The sequence below is a fragment of the Myxine glutinosa genome, chromosome 1 (assembly GCF_964187855.1).
Source record: "Myxine glutinosa chromosome 1, kmMyxGlut1.1, whole genome shotgun sequence".
In the NCBI taxonomy this organism is placed as follows: domain Eukaryota; kingdom Metazoa; phylum Chordata; class Myxini; order Myxiniformes; family Myxinidae; genus Myxine; species Myxine glutinosa.
In genome coordinates, this window is record NC_136261.1 from 179,008,903 (window position 1) to 179,033,203 (window position 24,301).

Consider the following 24,301-nt stretch of genomic DNA (forward strand, 5'->3'; position numbering starts at 1 on the left):
TTTTAGCCTAAACCCTCGTCTTTTAGCCGAAACCCTGGTCTTTTAGCCGAAACCCTGGTCTTTTAGCCGAAACCCTGGTCTTTTAGCCGAAACCCTGGTCTTTTAGCCTAAACCCTCGTCTTTTAGCCGAAACCCTGGTCTTTTAGCCGAAACCCTCGTCTTTTAGCTGAAACCCTAGTCTTTTAGCCGAAACCCTGGTCTTTTAGCTGAAACCCTGGTCTTTGAGCCGAAACCCTAGTCTTTTAGCCGAAACCCTGGTCTTTTAGCCGAAACCCTGGTCTTTTAGCCTAAACCCTGGTCTTTTAGCCTAAACCCTCGTCTTTTAGCCGAAACCCTACTCTTTTAGCCGAAACCCTGGTCTTTTAGCCGAAACCCTAGTCTTTTAGCCGAAACCCTGGTCTTTTAGCCGAAACCCTAGTCTTTTAGCCGAAACCCTGGTCTTTTAGCCGAAACCCTGGTCTTTTAGCCGAAACCCTGGTCTTTTAGCCGAAACCCTGCTCTTTTAGCCGAAACCCTACTCTTTTAGCCGAAACCCTGGTCTTTTAGCCGAAACCCTCGTCTTTTAGCCGAAACCCTAGTCTTTTAGCCGAAACCCTGGTCTTTTAGCCGAAACCCTAGTCTTTTAGCCGAAACCCTCATCTTTTAGCCGAAACCCTGGTCTTTTAGCCGAAACCCTAGTCTTTTAGCCGAAACCCTAGTCTTTTAGCCGAAACCCTGGTCTTTTAGCCGAAACCCTGGTCTTTTAGCCGAAACCCTGGTCTTTTAGCCGAAACCCTAGTCTTTTAGCCGAAACCCTCGTCTTTTAGCCGAAACCCTAGTCTTTTAGCCGAAACCCTGGTCTTTTAGCCGAAACCCTAGTCTTTTAGCCGAAACCCTCATCTTTTAGCCGAAACCCTGGTCTTTTAGCCGAAACCCTAGTCTTTTAGCCGAAACCCTAGTCTTTTAGCCGAAACCCTGGTCTTTTAGCCGAAACCCTGGTCTTTTAGCCGAAACCCTGGTCTTTTAGCCGAAACCCTAGTCTTTTAGCCGAAACCCTCGTCTTTTAGCCGAAACCCTAGTCTTTTAGCCGAAACCCTGGTCTTTTAGCCGAAACCCTGGTCTTTTCGCCGAAACCCTAGTCTTTTAGCCGAAACCCTGGTCTTTTAGCCGAAACCCTAGTCTTTTAGCCGAAACCCTGGTCTTTTAGCCGAAACCCTGGTCTTTTAGCCGAAACCCTGGTCTTTTAGCCGAAACCCTGGTCTTTTAGCCGAAACCCTCGTCTTTTAGCCGAAACCCTAGTCTTTTAGCCGAAACCCTGGTCTTTTAGCCGAAACCCTGGTCTTTTAGCCGAAACCCTCGTCTTTAGCCGAAACCCTGGTCTTTTAGCCGAAACCCTGGTCTTTTAGCCGAAACCCTCGTTTTTTAGCCCAAACCCTCGTTTTTTAGCCTAAACCCTCGTTTTTTAGCCTAAACCCTCCTCTTTTAGCCGAAACCTTCCTCTTTTGGCCTAAACTAGTTAACTGTTGTAAAAGCCTGGTGTTGGCTGAACGGTTAAGGTGGATGGCTTAAGATCCTAAGGTCTTGTCATTCTGTTGAATTAACGTCAGGCATAAACCCTCTTTTAGCTCATTTGTGGATGGATTCTTGACTCAGCTTGTCATCCTTCGGAGATCAGCAAAATGAGTACCAGCCAGCAAGCTGGTAAGGGGGCACTGCATCAGCAGCACAGCTGTGCCCCCAGAAAATGATGCAACAAGCAGCCACATGCTGCATACAAATGAATAAAAAAAACTGTTAAATGTGATAAATATGATATTTCAAAGAATTCCTTTTCAATAAATCCTTTACACACCCATTAATCCCACTGAACACATCCCTGTAACGTGTGGGTTACTGCGTTTCCTTATCTCATCTCCCTCTCTCGACCACACTCTCCCACTCTTTCACTCTACCACTCTCTCACTCTCTCACTCTACCACTCTCTCCCTCTACCACTCTCTCACTCTACCCCACTCACTACCACTCTCTCTCTCGCTCTCTCTCTCTCTCTCTTGCTCTCCCCCTCTCTCTCGCTCTCTCTCTCTCTCGCTCTCCCTCTCTCTCGCTCTCCCTCTCTCTGTCCCTCTCCCCTCGCTTGTTTGGTCCAACTTTGGCCCTACGACCCCATTGCCAGATCTTTGCCTTTTCCCTCTGTCATCACACTCTTTCAAGAGCATCAATCATGAATATAAAAATAACAACTTAAAAGAGTTTTTTTTAAAGATCAGAATAGGAGATGCCAATTAAAATTTAACCAAAACTGGAGACAGAAATTTAAAGCATAATAAGGAATATTTATTATGGATAACGAATCAGAATAAACACAGTACACAAGTTGTTAACAGACTATTAAAATGAAGAAGCAAATCTGGGAGATCCACTTGTTATGGATTGAGGATTAATCCGAAACTGTAATGGAATTTGCTAATTCCTGAATTCTCCTATAGTCAGGGCCCTTAGGGATATTTTGGGGCCGTTTGGTTCAAATTCTTCCAAAAGCACCAAATTTGGCCCAGATGTTGCCCATGCCATACTCTTTCGATTTTTGACGGGCGCCAAGACAGGCGCCCCCCCCCCCCCCGGGGGCCCCATATTGGCGAAATACTAAATGGCCGCCACCCGGATTAGAGGAAAATCAGTTAAATAACCAAAAGGGTTGGAATCATGTATGATACCACTTTTCAGGGGTTTTCGAGGTCGAGGAATCCAATTATGATGTTATTTTGATGATTCGAGGTCAAGGTCAACCCTCAAGGTCATCTTAAAGGTCATGTTTGAGTCAAACATGTCGGTTTTTGAGTTTTTTGTCAAGATTTACACGAGGTTCACCATTTTATGTTTCTGGGTTGGGTAATCGAACTCTGACCTTATTTTTGACAATTAGAGGAAATATTTACATGTCTATTTCCTAATTTTCAGGCATATGCAGTTCATCAGTCTAATTACAAAGGTACGGATTTTGATGTTTTATGAACTGTATGCCATATCCTTGTGTTTAATTTTTGTGCGATCATGATCCGGGTTCATGTGTACATGATTGTATACATGTCATAAATATGACGTCATAGGTCATGTGACCTGGCGGCCATATTGGATTTTATGAAAACCTTAAAAATGGATCCCTGCCTTCATTTTTCGATCGATTCATTTTGAACTTTGACCACTTATAGTACGCCATGTGATTGGATGCATATCCTAATTATGACGTCATAGGTCAGGTGACATGGCGGGATGGACCGGTATGGTCCCCGGATCATACCGCCCTTGGTGCCCGTCAAAAATCGAAAGAGTATGGCATGGGCAACATCTGCGCCAAATTTGATGCTTTTGGAAGAATTTGAACCAAAATATCCCTAAGGGCCCTGACTACTATCCTCAGCAGGTGTTTTTACCTCTGCGCAGGTTGTGTTTTTGTCCCTCGTCTGTGAGCACGATATATCAAAAATTTGTCGATGGATTCGGACGAAACGTGGTGGACAGGTTGTGTGTGTGACAAGGACGAAGTTATTCGATTTTGGTGAAGATTTGAATACGGATCTAAATACGAGAAGTAAAAAAAAGTTTTGGTGATTCTTCACCATTGAGTGATGGGGCCAAAACCATCTAAAGCATGATATTTGAAAAAGTTACGGATGGATTTTAACAAAACTATGTGGATAAGTTGGGTAAATGATGGGAACAAGCAATTCGAATTTGGTTCAGGTCGGAATCCAGATCCGGCCTTTCGGTGGGATACAAAACGTAAACTGTTCAGCCTGGCGGAGGTATGCTCTCTCCTGAGTGGCGTTATAGTTAGCTCACCTGAAACATAGTTCCGGGGAGCTTAAGGGATGGCACATCGTCAGTCCGTCAGTCAGTCAGTTAAGCAGGTAGTCAGTCCGTCCGTCCGTCAACGCTTGCAACTTCTCCGAAACCGCTCTTGGGATTGTGACCAAACTTGGCACAAATGATACTTGGTATATTGTGACTAAAGTTTGTTCACGGCATTAAATAAATGGAGCTCTAAGGGGGTTTACCGGAGGTCAAAGTGGATCCAGGTTTAACCTTCCAAAATAGGTATTTTATTTCTTCTCAGAAACTAAACACACGATTTCGATGAAGCTTGACCACAACCTTCATCACCCGTGATGTACCAAAGTTTGTTCACAGCATTTTTTAATCATCGGGGTCCATGGAGGTCCCAGGGAAGGTGTGGGGTGGCTGGGGCGGTTGCTTTTTGTTTGTTTAAAGTCTCATGATTATGTTAGTGTGATTGTACCTGCTGCCATGTCTCCTAGCAACCATTGAAATTGGTTTAAAATACCTTTAGTCGGTGTAGAATACCGTAGCTTGAGTAGCTAATATGTGTGTGCTAGTGTGTATATAATAACGAGTACCTTGCTGCAGGTTACAGAATAATTAAAATCGATTTAAAAAAATATCGTAAATGTTCCTCTCTAACATCAATTTCTCATGTTGGAAAACGTAATCAAGCACACAACACACTTTTTGTTAACTTCTGACAAGGGTTAATAGACTTGAGGGGGTTGGGGGATTAAACGAAAGTTAATTCTTCTCTCTGCTCGAGGATAAATATCATGGGAAGGTGTTTATTGGCGACGGACTCGGACATGCGACGATCGAGCCGCAGATCAGGTCGCCAGGACACCTGCTAAGCCCACCGACGTATTACAGGGATCAAAGATCGACGCCATGTAAAGTCCTAGCACAAGCAGGACCGCCGAAAGCCGCTAAACGAGGACATGTCCCGGTTCGTTAGCGATCCCTCAGCACATACAGGTACAGGTACCGACTCGTACCTGATACCACAACACAGCACAACACAGCACAGCACAGCAAGGTACGGCGAACAAATGAGGCAAGAACTACCAACGCGTCGCCCAAGGAAAGGTAGCGCACCTGCGGCTCCACTGGATGTCGATCGAGCAACTTTAGACGCGTGTTCGGCCTGGTGGGTCCCGCTTCTGTCCCTCTTGTGAAACGCTCCAAAGTGGAGCCGTGATCGGCAAACCTGGATGAGCAGATCCCACGGCTCCAGTAACCGCTACGTGTCGGGCTGGGTGCGGCCGATGAAGCACGTCAAGACGAGTCCAGGCTCGGAGAGAGCGGTCCGATCCGATGGGAGAGGCGCACCTTCAAACCAACCGCGCCCCCGCCACGCTCTCCTCCTCCGGCTTCGACCCTCGCCCCATTGAACCCGATCCCGATCGACTCACCAGGTTACACTGTTAATGTCTCTGCGGTTGTTTCGTCACCTTCCGCCACACGCTTCGTGTGCGACGTGAAACGTTCGACGGGAATAACAGTCTAACACCCAAGTCCCAACACGTTTAATTGGAGCACCGGAATGAATAAATACAAACACGATTCGAAGTTTGGAAGAATTGAAAGTTTGGAAGCTCTTACCTTGTCTTGTCGAGTTATAGTAATTAAATAATAAGTCAGGTATACACACACACACACACACACACACACACACACACACACGCTCAAACACACACACAGACACTCACACACATACGCACACGCTCAAACACACACACAGACACACAAACACACACACACACAAACACACACACTCACATACATACGCACACACTCACACACAGACACACACAAGCACACACACTCACACACAGAGACACACACTCACATGCTGAAACACACATACAGACACACACACTCACACATATACGCATACTCACACCCATACATACACACATACTCACACCCATACATACACACATACACACACACACACACGATCAAACACGCTCACATACATACACACACATACATACAAACAGACACACACATACGCACACACACACACTCACAAGCTCAAACACACACGCACAGACACACACTCACATGCTCAAACACACACACAGACACACACTAACATGCTCAAACACACACACACTCACATGCTCAAACACACACACACACACACACACACACACACACACAAAACACTCATACATACACACTCACATACAAACACACACTAACACACTCACATGCATACACACATACACAAACACACAAAAACACACACTAACACACTCACATGCATACACACATACACAAACACACAACAAACACACACACAAACACACTCACATGCATACACACACAAACAGACACAGACACAGACAGACACACACACACACACACACACACACACACACACACACTCGTGCGGCGTTACCTTCTCTAAGTGTCCCGGGAACTCGCGGGTGAGTGTGACGTGAGCGGTGCCATTCACGAGCCGCACAAACCACAGAATAAGCGATTGTTCCTCTGTTTTCACAGCTCAACGGATGATACAGAATCAGAAAGAAGTTTATATTGTTTTATAATAACCAGTGTACATCGTCATAACATTTGAAACGTCACAAAGAGCTGATCGCATTCAGTGGTACAAAGGATGATATCGTCTTCTTCTAACAAAGCTCCTTATAAAGTTCGTGAACAATGAAGTTAATGAACTACAATGAATAAACAGACCTGTTAACGCAACGAACGATCGGAGAGGAAAGCGATAACTCGATTTATACATTCGAGGGCGAAATTTAAAGATGGGGAAGTGGATGAGAGTAACGAATTTCATTTACTCCAGTAATAAAATGTCTCCGAACTTGGTTGTGAAATTCTACTGTTGTATGTATCGGAGAAGGGGTGCTGGGTAGCTAGGGGGTCACCCCCAATATTAGGGTAAATCGTTCACATTGTGATACAAGCACCAAATCTGGATGATGTTCCTATATCGATACTCCTTAAATACAGTTGCTTAGCCAACTCGAAAATCCAACATGGCGGCCATGTTTCTTTTCAAGATGAACTCCTTGGTTGCGTAGGCAGTGTGTTTTGGGCCATTTTCTTCCTGCATGGTGAAGTGCTGCTCAATGAGGTTGGATGCATTCTCTTGTACATAGGCAGACAAAATGTTTCTGTACAATTCCAAATTCATTCTGCTGCTGCCATCATTAGTTACATCATCAACTAGATGGTATTCATAGAATACTTACCCTGCGCAGTCAACTTGTGAGCCAACTCTTCTGTTTTTGAACATTTTTTTTTATTTGATCCAATATGGCTGCCAGACCACGTGAGCGATGACATCATAAATTTATATTCTCTAATATAATTGTTGCATAGATCACGCTCAATACATTTCAAGCTAATCAGACTAATCATTGTCCTTGTCGAATTATGACGTCATAATTATGGCACCAATGACGTCATCGTTAACAACACATATTCCCCATATGGCGTTCTTTACAATGAGCCATGTTTCAATTTTTTTCCATGCAGCGGTTTTGGAGATATAGAGGTGCAACATTTTTCGGTTTTTCCAAGACGACGCCTGCACCACATGACCTATGACGTAATGATTATCAGTAAAATATTCTACAGGAGGAGGCACTCCTATGGTGAAAATTTCATGTCAATCGGACCAACGGTTGCTGAGAAAAAAAATTCACAATGATCGGATAAGTGTTGTACTTGTCGAATTATGACGTCATAAAGAAGGCACAGATGACATCATCATTAACATATCTTATTCCCCAAGGGGAGTACTTGACAATGAGCCATGTTTCAATTTTTTCCATTGAGCGGTTTGGGAGATATGGAGGTGTAACGTTTTTCCAAGATGGCGTCCGTACCACGTGACCTATGACGTCATAATTATGAATAAAAAATTTATACAGGTGGAGGCGCTTCTATGGTAAAAATTTTGTGTCAATCGGACCAACGGTTGCTGAGAAAATGGATTTTTAAAATGCAGACACGTACGGCACACAGCATACGTCACACGGCACATGGCACACTTACCCAACTGAATGCTTAACCCCGCTTTTCGCTTCGCAATTGCAGGGTAATAAAGATGAGTGAGCCAGATCTCATCAAACAAGAGGCAGCCATGCAAACCCAAGCCATGACACTACCTCCACCATGCTTCACAGATGAGGTAGTATGGTTTGAATCATATGCAGTTCCTTCCTTTCTCCACACTTTCGCCTTTCCGTCTCATCTGTCCATAAAACTTTGTTCCAGAACTCGACTAGCTCACCTCTGTACTCTGTACTAATCTGGCCTTTCTATTTTTGGTGCTGATGAGACGTTTGCATCTGACGGTGTAGCCTTTGTAATTCTGCTGTCGAAATCTGCAAATAGTAGATTGTGATACTTTCACCGCTGCGTTCTGCAGGTTGTTGGTGATGTCACTGACAGCCATATTGAATTGAACATAAATATACGTCGTCAATAAACCCCACAGGCACAGCAGCTAACAAACACCACACAAACACCACACAAAATACACCACACAAACACCACGTAAACACCACACAAAATACACCATATAAACACCACACAAAATACACCACACAAACACCACACAAAATACACCACACAAACACGTCCTGTTGAGGGTCTGCAATCTCTGCTCTTTCTTGTTTGATGTTGTAGAGCTAACGAAGGGTGACCTGCCTATAAATCTGGTGAATTATTTGTCCAACTGCATACAGGGAGGAAGGTGATGAATGAACAAACAGGTAACCTGCTATTAATTTGCAATGAATGAATCAATGAATTTGAACAGCCTACCGCTTTTATTGCCCAATAATAACGAAAAGGATGTTTTTTTTTATTACAAAATAATATCTCATCAAAGTTTTTGACAGATTTTCATGATTGTGACAAGGTTTGTGTCAGCCTTCTGATATAAATTCACCCAAAAAGTACCCACAAACCTATGTGAATAACTTCTACATTCAATGACCTCCAGGGATAATAAGAGTGGTAGGAGCTCCAGCACCCAGAGAGGAGAGACATGCTCCCATTATGGCTGAACTAATCATCATTGCCGTTCCGCAGGTAGCACATGGCTGTGGGTTAGCATCAGTTTTCACAGGGGAGCAACAGTGCCACAAATGCAGTGCCCCTGTAGGTAAGAGCAGGAATTTGGAAATTGTCTGGGATGCCGACAGTAGCTCACATACTTTTCGCAAAGGACACCGTGGATATTTTTTTTTTTTACGTCCACCAATTAATGGTGGCTGACGAGACACCCAGTTTAACGTCCATCGGATTGATGGCAAAGAACAAAGTGACTGAGGTGGGATCTGAGAGGGAGGTAGAGGGTCTGGGCGGGGCTGTGATGTTCTAGGAGGGGTCTGGGAGGGGCTGTGATGTTCTAGGAGGGGTCTGGGAGGGGCAAGACAAGTCTTCCCTCACAAGTGTGCCCCATTATACCCAGGTAGGGAAATTTGTAATTTTAATCTTAAAACTATACATTTTAAGACAATCTTTTATGCAAAATTGAGCTGAATAATCACGTTTCCTGATTAATATTTATATCAGAAGGCTGACACAAACCTTGTCACAATCATGAATATCTGCGAACAACTTTAATGAGATATTATTTTGCAAAGAGCGCTCTTTTTGCTATTATTGGGCAATAAAAGCCGTAGGCTGTTCAAGTATATAAACATAGGGGCAATACACCTGGCACTCGCCTGGTAGAATAAACGGTATACTACACTGACTAAAGGTATTTTAAACCAATTTCAATGGTTGCTACAAAACAGGGCAGCATGTAGAATCATACTAACATAATCATAAGACTTTAAACAAACGAATTTTTAAAAATACCTATTTTGGGGGGCAACCCCTCCCCCACCCCCCACCCCCCCCGTAGATCCCCAAAGGGGCAGATTTTTTGAATGCCGTGAACAAACTTCGGTACATCACGGGTGATGAAGGTTGTGGTGAAGTTTCATTGAAATAGTTTGTGTAGTTTCTGAGAAGAAAGCACTATTTTGGGGGGGTTAAACCTGGAGCCACTTTGACCCCCGGTAAACCCCCTTAGACGCCGATCTTTTTTAATGCCGTGAACAAACTTCAGTCACAACACAACAAATATCATTTGTGCCAAATTTGGTCGCAATCCCATCAGCGGTGTCGGAAAAGAAGTTGCAAGTGTTTACGGACGGACTGACGACGCGTCATCGCATAAGCTCCCCTGAACTTCGTTCCAGGTGAGCAAAAGTGGTTGAGTTGGCAACGATACGGAACTAGTAAAGCTCAATTGTAACCAAGAAGGGAATTGATATAATAAACATCAATCTTTTTGATGGCTCAGCTGGCTTTTGTTTCCCTGGAGTGGTCAGGCATTATTTTTCAGAACACAAAAAGCATCTAACTCATGATTAATAGGAGAGAGGAGGGGGGTGGGGGGGGGGGGGATTCTTAAGTTAACATCCCAGACAGAAACTTTCTGATGTCACGAATTTTTTCTATCAATATACAACAATGCAATAATTGTGAATTTTGGAGTAACAACATCTTTTTTGCCCTCTGACAATTTTTACGAACCTAGTGATTTAAGGGGTATTTGGTTACCACCATTGAGTTACCATTTGGTTACCATTTGGATACCACAATTGAGAGGTTAATTAATTACAGCGCAGGCTTGGCTAATCATTCATTATTGCAGTTTCCTAGTTTTGTGCTGCAGTTTGCTGGCAGGTAACAGTATTTGTGAGCACCGAGCTGGTTACAACTTCTTAATTGTAGTTGGGACAGTCGGATCACTACCATCTCCAAAATCAGATAAGCAACTCACAAAGTTGCAAAATATGTTTGATCAAGCCACATCAAGTCTGAAAATAAACATGCTAATCAAAGCAGACCTATGTTTGTGGCCCCATTTTTATGGAAATCATATTTTCTGCCTCCTTATTTCTTGCAAAACTCGATTAAAAACAAAAACAATACAACCAACAATACTTCATCAAGTCGTCATCCACATTTGTGGAATTGAAGATGCAACAAAACAAAAAGTGGCTCGAGGATGAGGATTTATAAAAATTACAGTGCAGCAATAGCACAAACGGGAATGTGCAGCAATAGCACACAATGAAATGTGCAGCAATATCACACATGCAAAGGTGCAGCAATATCACACACGGAAATGTGTGCCCACGTGTGTGTTCCCCCCCCCCCCCCTTCCCATGCCTCGCCCCCCAAAGCCCTCTCCCTCCCACAGATCTCTCGATGTCTCCATGTCTCGGTCCCTGCTCTCAAATGTTGTGTTTGTGTCCTTCCCCCTCTCTCCCCATCTTGTCTACCGCTCCCGATGTTATATGTTTTATGTGTCGGTTTGTCTTTCTGTGTGATTAATGTTCGCTCTTTCACGAGCCTCGATCTTGTATACAAAAAAAAAAAAAAAAAGTGCAGCAATATCACACATGGAAAGGTGCAGCAATATCACACACGGAAATGTGTGCCCACGTGTGTGTTCCCCCCCCCCCCCTTCCCATGCCTCGCCCCCCAAAGCCCTCTCCCTCCCACAGATCTCTCGATGTCTCCATGTCTCTCGGTCCCTGCTCTCAAATGTTGTGTTTGTGTCCTTCCCCCTCTCTCCCCATCTTGTCTACCGCTCCCGATGTTATATGTTTTATGTGTCGGTTTGTCTTTCTGTGTGATTAATGTTCGCTCTTTCACGAGCCTCGATCTTGTATCAAAAAAAAAGAAAAAAAGTGCAGCAATATCACACATGGAAAGGTGCATCAATATCACACAATGAAAGGTGTAGTGTAGCAATAGTACACGATGAAAGGTGCAGCAATATCACACAATGAAAGGTGCAGGAATGTCACACATGGAAAGGTGCATCAATATCACACAATGAAAGGTGCGGCAATATCACACAATGAAAGGTGTAGTGTAGCAATAGTACACGATGAAATGTGCAGCAATACAACCTAATGAAATGTGCGGCAATGGCACACAATGAAATGTGCAGATATAGTACACAATGAAATGTGCAGCGATATCACACCATGGAAGGTGCAACAATATCACCAAATGAAAGGTGCAGCAATATCACACAAATAACTGTGCGCCAATATCACATCCTGAACGGTGCCGCATTGGCACACAATGAAATGTGCAGCAATACAACCTAATGAAATGTGCGGCAATGGCACACAATGAAATGTGCAGATATAGTACACAATGAAATGTGCAGCAATAACATACAATGAAAGGTGCCACGATAGCACACAATGGAGTGTGCAGCAATATCACACAATGGAATGTGCCGCAATGCCACCCGATGAAATGTGCAGCGATATCACACATTGAAATGTGCAGCAATTGCAAGCAATGGAAAGTGCAGCAATGACACACAATGAAAGGTGCAGAGTCCATAGAGTCAAACAATACGGTTCCTGAGTTAATGGAGGAGGGCAGCAATTGTTCATGAGGGCAGCAGTTCATGACATCAATTGTTCACGGGTCACAATAAAAAAGCTGTTGTCCTTAGGGCCAGAGGTCAGCAAATAAAATCAGAGACCGGAAATCTTCTTTTGTTTGGTGGCAAAGGATCAGGTTGGTCTCGCAGCAACAATCATGGACATCAGGCTGGCAGCTCGATGTTGGTGGCCGGCTGCATATGTCAGAGGGTAGGTACTTTGGCAGCAGGAAGAGGAGGAGAGGATGAGGGTGGGGGGGGGGGGTCAGCTTTAAACCTACTCTTTCCCCCTCTGGGGAGGAAATGACAGCACGCCCAGAAATCTGATGTAGCGGGACCTCACCTGGCTCGCTGGTGGAGAGGGTGACCGTATGAGCTACCTAGCCACATCTAACAATATGAGACTGAATGGGTCCTCTCAAATGCCATTTACACTATTCTATCTTTATCAGAGAATAATCAAAACACTTCTTCCACTTTACTTTCAAACCATCCACAGTGATCCTAATGACCAATTTACCCGCTGCTCAGATTGCTGGTCTCATCCAATGAATTTGGGCATGGCCCTCATGAACTCTTCCATCTCAGTGTTCCAGCACAAGCATCTGACTCGGCAGTGTGGCACCTACTCGGGCATCCTTACCTGATTCTATCCTGATGTGGCACCTGAGATCTTGGGGCTACCCTGGAGCGTCTCCCCACAGTCCCTACCTATTCTTTGGGCCCTCTCTGACCCCAGCCTGCGTCCTTCCTGGCACCCACCATTCCGTCTTGGCACTCGCATGCCATAGGCCATCTCTTGGGCGCTCAGGCTGAAACTAAAATCTTCTAACTCGACTCTGCCCTTCTGGCATCTCTGGTACAAGTTCCAGAGGAACCGCTGCTTCGGACACTGGGCCCAAGCATCTGGCTGAGCAGAAGTTGCCTGCGCCAGTGCTGGGACGATGTGAGTGAAACTACATATGGATATTTTGAGAGACATGTCTTTCCTCACAAGAATAAGGTTAAGTCTCGAATCTGTGGTGCTTGTAGTTATCATTCTATTACAGTTTATAAAATGTAACGGAGCTGGTGCAGCCTCGGAGGGCCTTGACTAGTGCTGGGTCGTATCCGGTTTTAACTAATAAATGTATCCAAATAAAATTTTCAAGGGACGAATGGACAAACTTTTAACCACTCATCCCAACTCTCTCTTCCTCATATGTGGTGACTTCAATTGTCGCCTTCATATTGGCTGGGTGTTGGTACCGCTCTCACCAGCCATGGCACTCCACAATAGCACTGTTGAACACTCTATGGATTATTCCTAATTCTTATTCGACATGTGCTAAAACTTGCGACATTGGCACTGGTTATCCCTGCACGGACGGCAGGATCTCCCAATAATCCTTTTTATGCCTCCAATGACGAAGTCGCCGGAAGCATTATGTTTTGAGGTTGTCCGTCTGGCTGTCCGTCCGTCCGTCCGGATAGGTTTTCGTTACCGCGATAACTTGAGAACGGCTAAAGGGATCTTAGTCAAACCTGGTACAGGTGTGTATAATAAGTTAACGATGAATGGATTCGATTTTGGGGTCATGAGGTCAAATGCCAAAGGTCAGAGGTCATGTTAGGTAAATATCCTGTTACCGCAGTAACTTGTGAACCAGTGATGGGATTCTGACCAAATTTGGTACAATTATGTAGAATGATGTAAAGATTAACTGATTAGATTTTGTGGTCAAGAGGTCAAGGGTCAAAGTCTGTAATATGTCGATAACTTGAGAACGGCTGAAGTGATCTAATTCAAACTTGGTGCAGGGACGTATAATGATGTAAAGATTAACTGATTACATTTGGGGGGCAAAGGCCAAAGGTCAAAGTCTGTAATATGTCTATAACTTGAGAACGTGTGTGTGTTTGAGTTAGGCTTCTGGTCCCTCGAGCGAGGAGGCTTGCTTCGATTTCTCCACGGCATTGAAGTTTGAGTATTTTCCCATTTGTGTCTTTGTCAAATTTCTACTGGTTATCTTATTGCCTATGTGTTATCGTGTGTTTCTAGTTAGTTTTGGTTTTGCAAATATTGCAAACTTGTGTGTAATTAGTCGTTTTTTGTTTGCACCTCGTGCGCAGTCTGGCCTCCCTCCCCCCCACCCCCCCCCCCGTCGGTATATTGTGAATATAAGTTTTTTCCTTTGCTGTATTTGCTTATTTATTTTATTTTATTATCTCCCCCTACCTCCCACGAACATCTTACCCTTTGTCTAACGTTTTAAACACACACACAAAAAAATCCATTGGTAATTCTTTCTCTCCTCGCAGACACATGCTTGTTCTCTCGCCCCCTTGTCTCGCCTTGTGCGAAAAATAGCACTTGTCCTTGTCTCCCCTTTATCACCTTTTTCTTCCACTTCTCCATCCTTTCCAACTCTAGTTTCCTCCATACTCATTCAACCCTTTCTCCTTCTTTCTCAAATCCATGTCCTCACCTCGGGACTTTTCCCAGATTGCTTTTCACGGTTTTGTTTAAATATTATTTAAATACTGAGTTCCTCACCACATACAAGGCTTTCATCCGCAGCTCAATGGAATACTGTTCCCCCCTCTGGGCCGGTGCTCCTGCCTCACACCTAGCTCGGCTTCACGCTGTTGAAACCAAAGCTTTCAGAATCATTGGAATCTCTTGCGATGAAGCTAACTCTGAGTGCCTTTCACTCACTCACCGCAGGCAGGTTGGTGGTCTTTCTGTCTTCTACCGACTCCTCTCCGGCCTTGCTCCCCCAGCTCTCTCTGTGCTCTGGCCCCCAGAATATTCCTACAGGTCGCACAAGATCTGCCTGCAACCCTCTTATGGTTAAACTGCCAAAATCAAGGCTCTCTATTCACCTTCACTCTTTCATTCCCCTTTTCTCCCGCCTCTGGAACAAACTCCCTCACTCTCTTCAATCCCACTCCTCCCACCAGGTCTTTAAAACAACTGTTCACCACCATCTCTTATCTTCCCCCATCCAAAACCTTGATCTTTTCTACCCCCGCTAATTCACCCCAGATACACTTTTTCGAAATTCCAACTTCTTTCCTGGAAGTCCTTGCAGTGTCCATATGTTTTATACCTCTCCCACCTCCCCCCAAGCCCTCTCCCTCCCACAGTTCTCTCGATGTCCCTGCTCTCAAATGTTGTGTTTGTGTCCTTCCCCCTCTCTCCCCATCTTGTCTACCGCTCCCCTTATTTTGTGTTTTATGTGTCGTTTTGACTTTTTGTGTGATTAATGTTAGCTCTTTCACGAGCCTCGATCTTGTATACAAAAAAATAAAATAAAAGAATTAATGTTTAAACTTTCCCCTGCAGTGTTTTATTCAGTGGTTTATTACAACACGCTGTTTTTCTTCCTATTTAAAAGGCTTTTTTCAGTTTCCTCTTCAATACATTCCACTTCAAAAAAAATCAATCTCTTACAGTCCTTCCTTTCTACATTCTCTAAACTCACATTCATTCCACCCCTCCTCTATCGTTTTCAAACGGATCTCTGACTTGAAAATCACAATAAACCCAGTTTGTTATAAATGTTCGTTTTTCATTAATCATTCACTTTCTAAACTCCCTCCTCACAACTCCCCTCCTAAACCCCCTCTCTTTCAATTATCCCCACTCGCCCCTCCCCTCCTAAACTCTCCCCTCACCCCTCCCCTTCAAAACTCCCCCAACCCTCCCCTTCAAACCTCCCCCCTCCCCCCCCGACCATCTCTCTCTAATTCTCCCCCCTCCCCCTCCAAGCTGCCTCCTCCCCACTTCGTCTCCCTTCTACCTCATACCTCCACCTCCTCCAACCTTCTCCTTTGCTCTGCCCCCCCCCCTTCACTCTTTCATTCCCCTTTTCTCCCACCTCTGGAACAAACTCCCCCACTCCCTTCAATCCCACTCCTCCAACCAGGTCTTTAAAACAGCCCCCTTCAAAGAACGCCTCACTGTGCCTCATCCCATCACCATCAAACCTTTTGTCCTCCTCATCCTTCGCTTTTTCTCCTAACTCTTCTGTAATCTCTGACACACCATCAACAGCTCTCCTTACCTCTCCCTCTCACCCTTCATCTAACCCTACCCCTCCCCTCCCCTGTCCTGCACCCAATACTCACCCTCTCTCCTCATTAACGGTATGGACCTCAAACATCCGGGACCTTCGCTCAAACCTGATTGATCTCTCCATACAGGTTGCTTCTGACAATCCAGACTTGATCTGCTTAACAGAAACTTTCCTCCTTCAAGATGTCTCTGATTCCTCAATATCTCTTCCAGGTTACTGCCTCCTCTGGTATGATAGACCTGAGCCTCGTCCTGGTTGTGGGGTGGCTATCTTTATCAAAAACTCTCTTCCTCACTCTCCCTGCACTGCCCTCTCTCCACCCCACCTGCAGGAGTACCTCTGGCTACGGCTTCCTCTCCGCTCCCACCTTTTGTTCATATGTGTTCTGTACCGTCCTCCAAACAGTGATGACTCCATTTACATTTCACTGTCTGACAACATGGACCAACTTCTATCAACTCATCCCAACTCTCTCTTCCTCATATGTGGCGACTTCAACTGACATCATGCCAGCTGGCTGGGTGTGGGTTCCTCTCTCACCAGCCATGGCACCTCAGCAAAGGACTTCTGCGGCTCATTGGGACTGACACAATCTGTCAATTTCCCGACCCGGATCTCAGTCAATGGAGTATCTTCTCTTCTAGACTTGGTTATGACAAACTTCTCTGCAAATGTCTGCTGCTCTTCTTCTGCTCCAATCGGTTCTTCTGATCCTTGGAAATTGTGCGTGGAAATTCCGGCACGAAGAGTGCCGTTCTAGTTTGTTCTTGCTCAATAGATTAGTCATCACAGATTTGCCGAGGAAACAGAAAGCCCTGAAAGCCACAATTACGCAAATATTGGTATTTCCATCAATGAAGTGACAGGTCCTGTATGCTACTATTACATTAAATGCATTAGTTAGAGCACCTTCCCCAAACGAAAAATGGCACAAGTGTAATACCCATGTCATGTTTAACTCGAACGGCACTCTTCGACGTCATGACATAGACTGATATGCCTTCGCCCACATTATTACATCATTATAATACTTGTATCAAGTTTGATTTAAATCCATTCAGCTGTGCCCAAGTTAGCACATTTTTACCTCACATGACCTCTAACCTTTGACCTATTGACCCCAAAATTTAAGCAGTTTATGTTTACATCATTATACATAACTGTACCAAGTTTTAATTAAAATCCCTTCAGCTGTTCACAGGTTCTTACATTTTACCTGACATGACCTCTGACCTTTGACCTCTTGAACCCAAAATCTAATCAGTTAATGTTTACAGCATTACACATACTTGTACCAAGTTTGAATTAGATCACATCAGCCGTTCTCAAGTTATAGACCTATTACAGACTTTGACCTTTGACCTATTGACCCCAAAATTTAAACAGTTCATGTTTACATCATTATACACACATGCCTGTACCAAGTTTTAATTTAAATCCCTTCAGCTGTTCACAAGTCTCACATTTCTACCTAACATGACCTCTGACCTTTGGCCTTTGACCTCGTGACCCAAAAATGTAATCAGTTAATCTTTGCCTAATTATACATACCTACACCAAGTTTGACTAAGATCCCTTTTGCCGTTGTCAAGTTATCGCAGTAACGAAAACCTATCACAGATGGACAGCCGGACGGGCAACCTGAAAATATAATGACTCCGGCGACTTTGTCTGCGGAGGCATAAAAATAAAATTGGTGTCCATATATGCTTGCTCATGAAATACACGAGAATGGTTCAGGGTGTACATGACCATTTTATTGTAGAATTTGTTAAATTCATAGTTCAATGATGAAATTTTGTGCAATTAGACCTCAGCAAGTTATAAAGGAAGTGACATCAGTGACATGCAGTTTGTGATGGCCATAATTGGCTCCTGGGTTAAAAGTCCTTTTAAGCTTAAGGGAACGCCTATTATTAATTATTCTCATTCAACAAGGTTAGGGTAATGTAGGTGCCAAAGGACCACACGTTTGAGCAAAAGGCAACTTATGTAACCATTACAATGGAGCTCCTGGAAAGCCACAATATATCAGGAGATTATTTATTGAATAAGATTGTAGATTATTTTTTGAATAAGATTGTAGATTATTTTTTGAATAAGATTGTAGATTATTTATTGAATAAGATTGTAGATTATTCATTGAATAAGATTGTAGGTTATTCATTGAATAAGATTGTAGATAATTTATTGAATAAGATTGTAGATTATTTATTGAATAAGATTGTAGATTATTTATTGAATAAGATTGTAGATTATTTATTGAATAAGATTGTAGATTATTTATTGAATAAGATTGTAGATTATTTATTGAATAAGATTGTAGATTATTTATTGAATAAGATTGTAGATTATTTATTGAATAAGATTGTAGATTATTTATTGAATAAGATTGTAGATTATTCATTGAATAAGATTGTAGATTATTTATTGAATAAGATTGCAGATTATTTCTTGAATAAGATTGTAGATTATTTATTGAATAAGATTGTAGATTATATTTATTGAATAAGATTGTAGATTATTTATTGAATAAGATTGTAGATTATTTATTGAATAAGATTGTAGATTATTTATTGAATAAGATTGTAGATTATTTATTGAATAAGATTGTAGATTATTTATTGAATAAGATTGTAGATTATTTATTGAATAAGATTGGAGATTATTTATTGAATAAGATTGTAGATTATTTATTGAATAAGATTGTAGATTATTTATTGAATAAGATTGTAGATTATTTATTGAATAAGATTGTAGATTATTTTTTGAATAAGATTGTAGATTATTTATTGAATATGATTGTAGATTATTCATTGAATAAGATTGTAGATTATTCATTGAATAAGATTGTAGATTATTTCTTGAATAAGATTGTAGATTATTCATTGAATAAGATTGGAGATTATTTCTTGAATATGATTGTAGATTATTTATTGAATAAGATTGTAGATTATTTATTGAATAAGATTGTAGATTATTTATTGAATAAGATTGTAGATTATTTATTGAATAAGATTGTAGATTATTTATTGAATAAGATTGTAGATTATTTATTGAATAAGATTGTAGATTATTTATTGAATAAGATTGTAGATTATTTATTGAATAAGATTGTAGATTATTCATTGAATAAGATTGTAGATTATTCATTGAATAAGATTGTAGATTATTTTTTGAATAAGATTGTAGATTATTTTTTGAATAAGATTGTAGATTATTTTTTGAATAAGATTGTAGATTATTTTTTGAATAAGATTGTAGATTATTTATTGAATAAGATTGTAGATTATTTATTGAATAAGATTGTAGATTATTTATTGAATAAGATTGTAGATTATTTATTGAATAAGATTGTAGATTATTTATTGAATAAGATTGTAGATTATTTATTGAATAAGATTGTAGATTATTCATTGAATAAGATTGTAGATTATTTTTTGAATAAGATTGTAGATTATTTATTGAATAAGATTGTAGATTATTTTTTGAATAAGATTGTAGATTATTTTTTGAATAAGATTGTAGATTATTTTTTGAATAAGATTGTAGATTATTTATTGAATAAGATTGTAGATTATTTTTTGAATAAGATTGTAGATTATTTTTTGAATAAGATTGTAGATTATTTATTGAATAAGATTGTAGATTATTTATTGAATAAGATTGTAGATTATTTACTGAATAAGATTGTAGATTATTTATTGAATAAGATTGTAGATTATTTATTGAATAAGATTGTAGATTATTTATTGAATAAGATTGTACATTATTTATTGAATAAGATTGTAGATTATTTATTGAATAAGATTGTAGATTATTTATTGAATAAGATTGTACATTATTTATTGAATAAGATTGTAGATTATTTATTGAATAAGATTGTACATTATTTATTGAATAAGATTGTACATTATTTGTTCAATGAGATTGTGAATTATGATAAGAAGAAGACCCATAATTTCAGTCAGTCAAAGCGAGTGAACATGAAGTGGAAATATTTTTTGTCACCAGCACCAAAAATAGGTTCAACCATTCCCTTATGGCAATATCTTTTGGGACCTAAAGTGTTTCATTAATTTGGAATTTCTTAAACCTGGGAAAACAATCAATGCACAATGACATATATTTGGGTTGGGAATTAAATGTCAGGTGAGGAATTGAAGCCAGATCAGATAAAGAATCGATATTACGAGAGTAACCGACTATATTAATCATTATTAATCCAGCACTTAATGGATTGATTCCAAAGTGATGGGTTGGCATTGCTAAAAAAAGAAAAATCTGGCTGGTTGACCTGCAGACATCAGTGTAGCAACTGGCAGTGCTTGTGTGCAACATGGGAATTGCAGGCCGCCTTCCTCCCACACAAGGTGGACCAAGAAGGTTGCACTCAAAACCAATATGCCGGTGCTGGGGACCTGGACAGCTTCTGCTCCTCCACCTTGATGTACTGTAACTCAGTCATAAGGGTGCATAGCACTTCCCGCCATAATATTCCTGAGCTCCAACTCTCAATCCCAACCTGAAATGGAAATGGAAATGGTACAAGGCACAACCTGAAGTGGCATTGAATCCTAGCTGCCATTTGCCAACACTGTGTTGAAAATCCAATGAGGTACAAAGTCAAAGGGTTTCGTGATCTTATATTCAAGCAGCGGATATTTATGTGCACTCTGTCTCATAATAACACTCAAGGTTACATGTTATCCATTTTCGATTACATCGAATTGGATAAAGTAAGCTAAGCGTTGCCTTTAAACTCTTCATTTTGGTATTAATAGCATTTCTCAGATATGCTACAATCAATGTAGACTGTAGAGCATGCAGATTCGTATTTCATTCATATCTTTAAACAGTGGAGCAAATGTATTGCAAACATATTGGATGTGCACTATCACAAAACCTAACAACACCGTGCACCATGCGGACACACAAACCAATGCAGGGAATAGTCTCCCAGGAAATGTAGTGGCAGCAGAAATAATACATATAGGTTTAAGCTCGAAATAGACGAGGGAACCTTGAAGCTTTGCAGATAAAAGGTTACATGGATGTTGGCCATACTGGAAGATATAGCTTAGATCTGGATGAGTGATTGATACATGTGTACTGATTGTGATGTCTATGAGAGGATCTCACCAAAAGGTGAATGTGCTGTCCATGTTTGTTCACTACTCACCCTACAATCATCATCAACCCCCACACCCACACAAATTACATATATATATATATATATATATATATATATATATTGTTACGGAACCCGACGTCGGCTTCGGTTCCCGTTATCGAGGGGGGATTAAGCCCCTCGTCTGTTACTGACCGACGTGGTCCCGGGGGTATGACGCCACGCCCGGTCGGCGCTGGGTAGGGTTTTAGGCCCACAAGTCCTATGACCTAAATACCAGCGCTTCCCGGTATGCGAAGGAACACCCCCCGCTCACGGCTGCAGCGTAATGGATGTTGCGCCAAGCGAAGCGAACTGCGGCATGAGCCGTTTACCAAGACTAGACCCGATTCCTTAAACGTTGGCCAAATCGTGCCACCGGTATTCAATTGGGAAATCACCAAAACGACAAGGATGTGAAGAAGAGGAAGACGAAGGCAAAAAGGGTTTGAAAATGCTACTATATTTATTCCTACTATTTACAGGACCAAAATAACCAAGGAAGAAGGAAAGATAATAAAATAAAGACCGAAGGAATCAAGGAGACACAGTGCAACGCTAGCTTACCTACAGTCTTAATTATACCCAGGACGAGACACACAAAATGGACGACAATCAAACTCACACGAATGGGGAAATGAAGGCAGGAACGATTGGCTGGAAGGAGGGAAGGTCCAAGCGGTCCACAGAGCTGGAAGGATGCGGGTGGTGGGTGTGATCCCGGCTCGAGTTGAGCAGCCGCCAACTCTCCCCAATCGTCTCCGCACGGCGACGTGGCTTCTTGGCCGCAACTGCCGTCACCGCCGTCGACGCTCCAAGCTGCAGTGGCTAAACCTGCCGTTGGTTCAAAGCTGCGGTTTGTTCACAAGCTGCGGTGGACTCTTTTGTGCATCTCTCTCCCTCAATCTCCTGCTTTTTGCCACCGTGGGGACGTCGCGTGCTTTTTCCGGACTCCTCCTCTGCCGTATCTTATCTCCGTAGCTCATCTGGACTCATCTCAGGTGGGGGCCTTGTGGTGCGGGTTATATATGCCCCTCCCTCTAACCTTTTTGAACCTCCCCGATCGTTCTTTCTCCGCCTGCTCAAGCCAAACCCCTTTGACTGGGTTGGTTGAGTGGGGCCGACTCGCTCCTCCTTTCTATGACGAAGTGGAGACACGCCTTTCTTCTCCGAGCCGGAGCACATGGCAATGGCGGCGAATGCAGTTGGCAATCGAGGCTTTGGGAATGGGAATGAAAGGGAATCTACTCTATTTGAATTTGGTGCAATGGAGTATTAATTAATGGAAGACAAAGCCTTAACCTAATACACAGAATAAGGAAATAACTACCAACAAGGAGGAAATCTATGATTGGCTAACGTGATTGTATATGACCTAACTAAGGGACGCCCTTTGACTTTTATACGCAACGGGAGGCAGGAGGGTGATATTTTTACAACAATAAAAAAAACACAATTCTCATTTCCACAACAATATATATATATATATATATATATATATATATATACATATATATATATATATATATATATATATATATATATATATATATATATATATGTGTATATATATATATATATATATATATATATATATATATATATATATATATATATATTAGTTGATAGTTATTGTCAGTGATATATATATATATTGTTACGGTCCGCGGATTAGGATGTTATTTTTACCGAGCGGAGGTATAACCGCGGCCGAACAGTTGTTCCCCACTAAACCCGATTCACCCAACGTTGGCCGTATCGCGCCACAGCTACTCAATCTGGAAAACTCTAAAGCGACCGAATGCAAAGAGGAAGAAGACGTACAGAAGAGTAATGGGATTTATTACTATTTACACACATAAGCAAAAAGAGCAGTCACGATTATGTACAGGGACATGAGACGCAGGTGACACAGTGAATTCCTTATACAAGCTTAATTACCTACCCAGGACAGAACAAACAAAGACGACTCACACGGGGAATTGCAGAGTGGATTGGCTGGAAGGAAGTGTGTGGCTGGAGGGGGAGGACGGCACGGAGCTGGCTGGAGCTTGTTCCCGCACGGGACGTCGGGCTGGACTTCGACGGCCGCTGATGCCACCGATCCTGTCGTGTGCGCGGAATCACGGGTCGGATCACGGGTCGGATCACGGTCGGAGCCGACGCGCTGGTGGGGGGTCTGGCGTGACGGGTTCTCTCCTCTCTCTTTCTTTTGTCCAACCACTCTTTCTCCAACGCAACCACTCAACCCAACCACTGACCACCCCTGACGACCAACTCAGCTCTTGTCATGGACCTCTCTTTTCAGACTCATCTCCTTGTCTCAGTAAAAGCGCATCTCTTTGGGGGCGTCTCTCATGGGTTATATATAGCCCCACCCTTGAACCTTTGCGAACCTCCCCGATCGCTCTTCCTCCGCCCTCTCAAACGAAACCCCTCGTGCTCGGTTGGTTGTTCGGGGCTGGCTCACTCCTCCCCTCTATGACGAGGTGGAGACACGCCTTTCTTCCCCAACCCTGCCTCGTGGCCAATGGTGGTTGAAGAAAACCGCCCAAAATGCAGTTGGCCATTGAAATGAAATGAAAGGGGATCTACTCTTATTTCACTTGGTGCAATGGAGTATTTAAATTAATGGGAGACACAGCCTTACCCTAAGACACATAATAAGATATAAGCTACTGAACAAGGGTTTTATCGGGTCCTGCAATGTGGTGTTTATGGAATAACTACTGAGACGCCCTTTTTATCTTTACACTACGGAGGTATTTACAAGGAATCATTACATTT

General features: G+C 42.3%; 1 protein-coding gene across 4 annotated transcripts in view; it reads right to left on the reverse strand.

Annotated features, from left to right (window-relative positions):
* The window catches only part of ITGB4 (integrin subunit beta 4), a 177,898-nt gene extending 172,602 nt beyond the window's left edge, over positions 1-5,296 (reverse strand). For all 4 annotated transcript variants that reach the window (XM_078780662.1, XM_078780657.1, XM_078780648.1 and 1 more), the window contains exon 1: positions 4,918-5,296. The gene's annotated coding sequence lies outside the window, so the exon portion shown is untranslated. The remainder of the gene's footprint in view (positions 1-4,917) is intronic.
* Between the last annotated feature and the right edge of the window lie 19,005 nt (positions 5,297-24,301).